Source organism: Anabrus simplex, chromosome 1, assembly GCF_040414725.1.
Source record: "Anabrus simplex isolate iqAnaSimp1 chromosome 1, ASM4041472v1, whole genome shotgun sequence".
NCBI classification, from domain to species: Eukaryota; Metazoa; Arthropoda; class Insecta; order Orthoptera; family Tettigoniidae; genus Anabrus; species Anabrus simplex.
This window is the reverse complement of record NC_090265.1, coordinates 124,829,921-124,837,902: the sequence shown is the minus strand read 5'-3', so window position 1 is coordinate 124,837,902 and position 7,982 is coordinate 124,829,921.

The window sequence follows — 7,982 nt, the reverse complement described above, 5'->3', positions numbered from 1 at the left end:
TACCTTTGACTTGTGCAGTCTGGCGGGAGAAATTCTGCCAGTCTTGAAGCCCCTCCTGTCGGATAACAACTACATAATCAGAAGCTGGAACAATATTGTTAGTATTCGGAACAGGAAGACGAGAAGCTTGTTTTGCAAAACAATCTGCTTTTTCATTACCGTCGATACCCACATGACCTGGTACCCATACTAAAGTTATGGAAATACCGACGTTGTCCAGCATATAAAGGAGACTCTTGACATTGTATATATACCAATTATAGGATAACTCATACGAAACCAAAGATTGTAATGCACTCAGCGAATCCGTATAGATTGTAGCTCGCGTATATCCCTGTCGCTGAACAAAAAGTAAAGATTGCTGTATGGCGAATAGCTCCGCCGTAAAAATCGAACAGTCACTAGGCAAACCATATTGTTCTTTAACATTTAGAGAAGGTATATAATAAGCGGAACCAACTCCATTAATGTTCTTTGCCCTATCTGTAAAAATGTTTATGCTTCGTGGAATATGAGAAAATTTCATTCTTGTAACAGGACATATCTCGGTCCCCTACAGACAAGGAACGTTAGTAGAGCCATTACGCATAGGCCAAATTATTTGAGGCTTAAAATAAGAAACCTGATAGGGTAAGGTATAGGGTAGTAAAGTAACACTGTGTATTAAGGTACACTGTTTCGACTTCAAAGTATTAAAAGCATGAAACAGTACAGGCAATCTGCGTAAACCCTGGCGCCGAACGGAATAATACTCCGAGAGTAACTGTAACTTCGGAATTAAAGGATGACTTGTTAAAGAGAACTTTTTAAGTAAATATTTCGTCGCAAGTATTTTTCTACGTACTTGTAAGGGAGCTTCGCAGGCTTCAACTAAAAGTGCATTGGTAGGTGTGGACTTTAAAGCTCCAATACAGGAGCGTATTGCTTTATATTGACAAGTGTTAAGAATATTCAAGTTAGTAGAAGATGCTACGACAAAAATATGTGATCCGTAGTCCAATATCGTCCTAATAGTGGTTTTGTACAAAGATAGCACCACAACGGAATCTGCCCCCCATTGCCTACGGGTTACGGCCTGTATTACCTGAATATACCGTTCACTCTTCGAACGCAAATATAAAAAATGACGTTTCCATGTAAGTTTTTGATCGATAAATAACCCAAGATATTTATGGTGACTAACCACTGGTATTTCATACTGATCAAAAGCAAGTGGCGATCGGTCATAGGTTCGGTGATGTGTAAATATCATTGCTCGACATTTCGCTATGGAAAGATTTAACCCATGGGCCTCTAACCATGTTCGAGCTTCATGAAGCGTGAAACTAATATGTTGTCTACAGAGCTGTAAATCTTCATGTGTACAATAAAGCAAAAAATCATCAGCATACGCCTGTAGTCGAGCATGACGTAAAATGACCGCTTCAAAATTTTTCATAAAAAGATCGAAAAGAATACCACTCAGAATATCGCCCTGTGGCAACCCATTACTTACCTGCCGGGGCTGAATTGTACAAGGTGTCGATTTAAATCGGAGTGTTCGATAAGTCAGAAGTTGTCTGAGAATGCTAATAAATCCCTCAGGAATCTTAAGAGTTGCAAGTTTTTCCCATAATATGTTCAAAGGTACGGAATCATAAGCCCGTTGAATATCAAGAAAAACCGCTATGGTACTATGTTTTCTATGACGAGCTAATAGTAAATCGATAACAAAACTATTAAATGCATCAGATGTACTGCGTCCCTTAAAAAAGGCATATTGATAACGAGGCGTCAAGTTATAGTATTCTAATACCCATAGGATTCTTCGAAGTAAGATCTTTAGAAAGACTTTACGGAGGCACGAACCGAGGACTATACCTCGATAATTACTTACCTCAGTGGGTAACTGCTTATTTTTAAGAATGGGAATTAGGAAGAATTCATTCCAACTGACCGGTGTACTGTGATTGCGAAAAATATCATTATACCTATTTAGTAATGCCTTCTTTGCTCTAATAGGTAATAATTGGAGCATTTGATATGATACATTATCTGGACCTGGGGAAGAATTTGAGCATGATTGGAGGACTGCCTCTAATTCCTGATAATCGCAGGGTTGTAGCAATACGGAAAAACGTGCGTCTAGTGGGTCTTGGGAATGAACATACTGTGGCACAACAAAATCTGGCGTCTCTCTAACAAGAAAATCTGATAATACTTGACCTGGGATGGTCTTGGCAGGGGAGTGCTGCGTAACTCTTGTGATTGCCCTGATGGCATTCCACAAGTCTGCAATTGGAACCTGACGCGTGAAGGACGATATAAACTCCCTCCAAGCGACACGAAGTTTTTGATGGAAAATTCGGCGGGTTTGTGCCATGTGTCGTTTGAGCCGGAAGTAATTTTCATGTGTTGCGTGCTGCCTATATTGTCGAAAAAGTACTTTACGGGTTTGAATCAGCAAATGACATTCGTCGTCCCACCACTTAACATGCACAGGTTTCCTAGAAGATAAAGGGGGTGAAGCGCTGATGGGGTGGTGAAGGTTAATATAATCTGTTAAAATCTGCAGTAAAGTTTGATATGAAAAAGTATTTTCCGGTATTTTTTGTAACGCATCCTCAATGTAAGCGGTATATATTTGTGGTTTAAATCTCCTCAAAGATCGAATCATGTTATGTTGAAATGTGTGGTGCGGTGGAGAAAAGGGTCTGCCTGCACCATAAGAAATAACAATAGGGAAATGATCACTGGAATAAGTATCACTCAAAGTATGCCATGTAGTGGTAGACACCATATTTCGCTTACACAATGTTAAATCTACTGCGCTAGGAGGGGCAGAAGGCGCAGTCAAACGCGTAGGAGAGCCATCATTCAAAATAGCAAAAGCATGGTTATTTACTTCATTAAGGAACTGTGCACCTTGAAGTGTATCCAAATTTCCTCCCCACAGTGTGTGATGAAGATTAAAGTCCCCAAAGATAAAAACATATGGTTCGGTAGTAAATTGTTGAAAGAATTGGTTCCATTGTCTCTCAGTAATGGAAAATTCAGGAGGACAGTAGATATTCACAAGTAAAAAATGCATATAATATAATCCTATAACATATGTATGAGGTATGGCCTGAATATTCGAATGAACGCGATATGTCACGGACGAGTGGACCAAAAAGGCAACCCCACCGTAACCGGGTCCGTCATTACGTAAAACTTTGTAATTAGGATACTTAATGCGAGTCTCTAGATTAAACCAAGTTTCTTGTATAGCTAAAAAGTGAGGTACTGTTTCCTGTATTAATTTAAATAGCTCATGACGCTTGTTCATGAGACTTCTAGCGTTCCATTGAGTGATTCTGATCATAGAATTGAATAAAACTACAAATCCTGTCCCTTAACTGGAATACATTGTGAGCTTTGTACCAATTGTACCAATTGCTGAATAGATTGATAAAGACCACTTTGAAGATATTCTCTTTGCCTATGAAATGCCGAAAGCGGTTGCGCCATTGAGGCGCTACTCGTGGCAACAGGTTCATCCAAAGGTGCCTCCATCCGACGGCTTGCGCCTTCGTAAACAGGTGTAACTCTTGAAGCTGCCATCTCCATGCGGGGAATCTCTCGAACCAAATTGTGATAACCTTCCTTATCATATCCTGGGGCTGGTACTGGCCTCGGTGATTTTAAAATTACTTGTGTGAATTTTCTCTTACGGGGATTCGACTGTGTAGCAGTCTGCCCCTCCCCAGTTAACGGGGGAAAATTTTGGGAATTGTCCACTAGATTATATTCACTAGGTTGGACTTTTTGTACAGCGTCCTTGAAAGATAAGTTCTGATGGCTCATGATCTTTTTAATGTGGACTTGCTGTTGGTGAGTTGGACAGTCAACATCGCCAGTTGAATGGGTGCCGCGACAATGCACGCATTGCAGGAAAGTTTCCGTACAGTTCGCCGTAGTATGGTGCAATGCACATTTCCCACACCTGGGACTTGTTGCTCTGCAATGCTTATCAACGTGACCGTACCGTTGGCATTTTTTACAGATGATGGGAGCAAAAACGTATGGCTCCACCTCTAAATGCACCTGATATAATGACACGTACTGTGGAAGTTTCTGCGCACGAAAAACCACTTTTATAGATCCAGTAGGTACATACTGTGTGCCTTCTTCGTTAACAATTCTACGGTTCAAACGCTTTACAGATTTTATAGTAGCAGGAGACTTTAAGTGCTTTAATATAGCATCCTCTGTCAAGGTCTTCTCTACTCCCCTGATAACTCCTACCCGCAATACATTAGAGCTAGGTATATATGCCCGTAACTTAAGCTCAACTAATATAGGGTGTTTCAAAAATGAATTTGCCTGTACGGCATATACAAATTCTATTTGTACCTATTTCGTCCCTTGCGGGCTACTGATTTTATGCCTGGAATATTTTTCTCATAGAAAATTCTTCCCAGGGTCATAGGATGCATGTTACCGACATTGCCTGTTGCTGTGGACTCCACAGAAATAATGAAAGGTCCATAATGAGTACTAGGATAAAGTTCCTGCGACTCCGTCTTCGAAATCGAAGCAGCAGTCTCGTTATTCACCACCTCATTGGGTGTAATCGATGTACTCACTGTACTACTATTCTCACTTAGACTATCATCCTCATCCTGGTCCATTTGAACTGTCTCTTCCCGAGCAACTGTGAGGGTTGAAGGATCAGGAGACTCCTCACCACCACTTTGCTCCCCCATAACGTACGTATTACACTCGTAGAATCACTACTCTATACCGTCCACGCTACCTCCTCACAGCGACTGTCAACTCAACTGCACACGAGCACTGCTAAGAGGGAACTGGGCAATTCTTGTTCTGTTCTGTTCGTGAAGTTGATTTGGGCTCGTTATTTCACCCAGACACAATACTGTATTATATTTGTACTAGTTCTACACACGCACACAATTTCAATAAAGTAGTACACCAATGCAGTTGACAATGTTTTCTGAGTACGAAGTACTTGAAGATTGAGGTAAGTAGACCATGCAGCAGACTCACAAAATGGGTTCAAAGCACTTGAAGTAGTTCAGGAAAAGACGTATCACCTAGACAATTGAGAGTGAGGAAATGCGTATACAAGACTAGGAGATATAGGAAAAGCACAGGGACACAAGGTATACTAATCTTCACGCTAGAGTGGCCGTCTCAGCGACTTCTACAAAACATACACACCGGGCCAACATATAAGGGACAAGCAGGACAGGGCAGGGGAACGACGGAGTGGTGGATATATGTGAGAGTGTAGGACGTTGGACAGATGGAAAGAAATATCTGAGCAACGTATATGGGGGGATGTGGAGGGGGCAAAGTGCCAGTGAAATCGTAAACAAAAGATGAAGAGGGGCGACAGTGTGTTGATATGAACATCAATGAAAATGTACACGCGATCGGTGGAGGGGGAGAGGAGAATAAACGGTAGCTATGTGTCTTGTTTGAAGAGGAGGCGTTAGGGAGGGCGGGAGGCAAATGAGAATATGATGAAACATGTAAGTAGTGTCAATGTATTGTGGGAAAGTGGGGTTAGAGTTGTAAATTAGAGTGATCTAAGAACTGATTTAAGATACGTATGATTGTGGGAGAGGGCTTGTAGACGGGACATGCAATTGACGAGGGGAGTGGCTAATTGTATTGTATTAAGTTGGAGTACAGGCAGCGGCGAGGAGAGTTGTACAATGGGCATTGAAAAAAGAGATGATTGATATCAGCATCTACAGATCCACAATGGCATAGGGGATGCGGTTGTAAGCGAAATCGAAATTTATAGAGAGGTGTAAGGGAATGATTAAAGCGAAGACGTATGATATTGATGATATGACGACGAGTGTAGGTGGCGTGTTGATACCAGAAAGTAGTAGGTAGTATGGGTTGGAGACTATGATAGAATTTGCCCTTCTGACATGCAGATGTTGTCCATGTGTCTTGCCATATTTGTCGTTGTTGTGATTTGAGAAGAGATATGAAATCTGTGGCTGGAACAGAAAATGTAGCTGGGGTTGTAGGTAAGAGGGAAGCCTCTTTCGCTAAGCGATCGGCTCGTTCATTGCCTGGTATGTTCTTATGTGCAGGTATCCAAATGAGGGTTATTTGGATACCTGATTGGTGTAATTTGAAGAGGATGTGTTTGACATTATAAACATACCAGTTCAGCGTAAACTTGTTAGATTTTAGTGTTTGGAGCACGGAGAGAGAGTCAGTGAATATATTAGCAGATTGTATGGATGAATGTTTGATGTACAGTAATGTTTGTCGTATGGCAATGAGTTCAGCCGAAAAAATAGAAAAGTGGGACGATAAGTAAAACAATTCAGCATACTGAGTCTGTTCGTAATAAAAAGCAGCGCCGACACCACAAGAATTTTTTGATCCATCAGTATAAAAATTGGGACAGGCATTAGAGGATGAAATGCGAACTTTTTTAGAATGTAGAGGAAAAAATGAAAGCCGGTAAGGGAGCATAGCAAAAGAAGATTCTTTAGAATGAATAATAGTAGGAGTATATTGAATCACGTCGTATGCCACAGAATAGTATGGTAGCACATGACTACGAATAATAGTAGATTTAAAAGGGGAGACAGACTCAAATGCCCAAATTAAGGCAGGGGCTCTCGGCAATGAGGTGTGATAGGTGTTGAGAATGATTGAGCAAGTAATTGTATTTTGGGGAGAAGGTTATTGGAGAGCACGAGAAGTCGTTTGAGGAGATACTTAGATGCTAGAAATCTGCGTCGAAGGAGAAGAGGAGGGTCACCAGTTTCAACTAATAAGGCTTTAGTAGGTGTGGTAGACAACGCACCAAAACAAACTCGTAGTGCTTGGTTTTGAATTGTGTTGAGGGATTGAAGGGCAGATGGTGATGCAAGATCAATTATATGTGCACAGTAGTCGAAACGAGCACGGATGGTGGAGCAGTAGACTAATTTTGCTGTAGGAGGATCAGCTCCCCACGAACGACGTGTAATGGATTTTAGGAGGTTAATATAAGTGGTAGTACAGTTGCGTAGGTGTTGTATATGTTGGGAAAATTGTAATTTACGGTCAAGGATAATGCCAAGATATTTATGGTGCGAACGTATGGGAATTTCATAAGTATCGAACAGTAAAGGCTCGGAGTTGTAAACCCGCTTGGTAGTAAAGATTACTGCAGAGCATTTATCGGGTGATAAAGAGAACCCATGAGTGTGTAACCAGGACTGAACTTGAATGAGCAGCCGTGTTATGCATTTGCGAGCAACATCTACGTCTTTATGGGAAAAGTAGAGAACTATGTCGTCGGCATACATAAGAATTCGGGCAGATTGGAGGGCAAGTTGTTCGAGGCCGGATAAATATAAAGCAAACAGTATTCCACTGAAGATATCGCCTTGAGGGACGCCGACAGTAGCTTGACGAGGGGATGGCGTAGTGAGAGGAGGTTTGAAGATTAGAGTGCGAGACGTTAACAGATGACGTAGAAGAGTTATGAAGGTGGTTGGGATGCCTTTCTGTGATAACACATCCCATAACATATTCAGGGGGACGGAATCAAAGGCACCTCGTATATCGAGGAAGACAGCAATAGTGTGTTCTTTTCGAGAGTTGGCTAATAAGATGTCTATTATAAGCATATTGATCGCATCCTGAGCATTTCGACCCTTACAGTAAGCATACTGATACTTGGGAAGGAGGGAATGATATTCTAAGTACCAGAGAAACCTTTGGAGCAGGAGTTTAAGAAATAGTTTGCGTATACAAGACGGCAAAATTATTCCCCTAATATTGTGAGGGGAGGTCATTGATAGTCGAGGCTTTGGAACCGGAACGAGGAAAAAAGTGTTCCACTCGGGAGGAGGAGTCGTAGTATGTAACACAAAATTAAAGTACTGAACAAGCACGTGTAGGGCTTTGGTCGGCAACTGTTGTAACATGGCATAAGAGATATAATCAGGACCGGGAGTGGATGATTTGCAGGAATT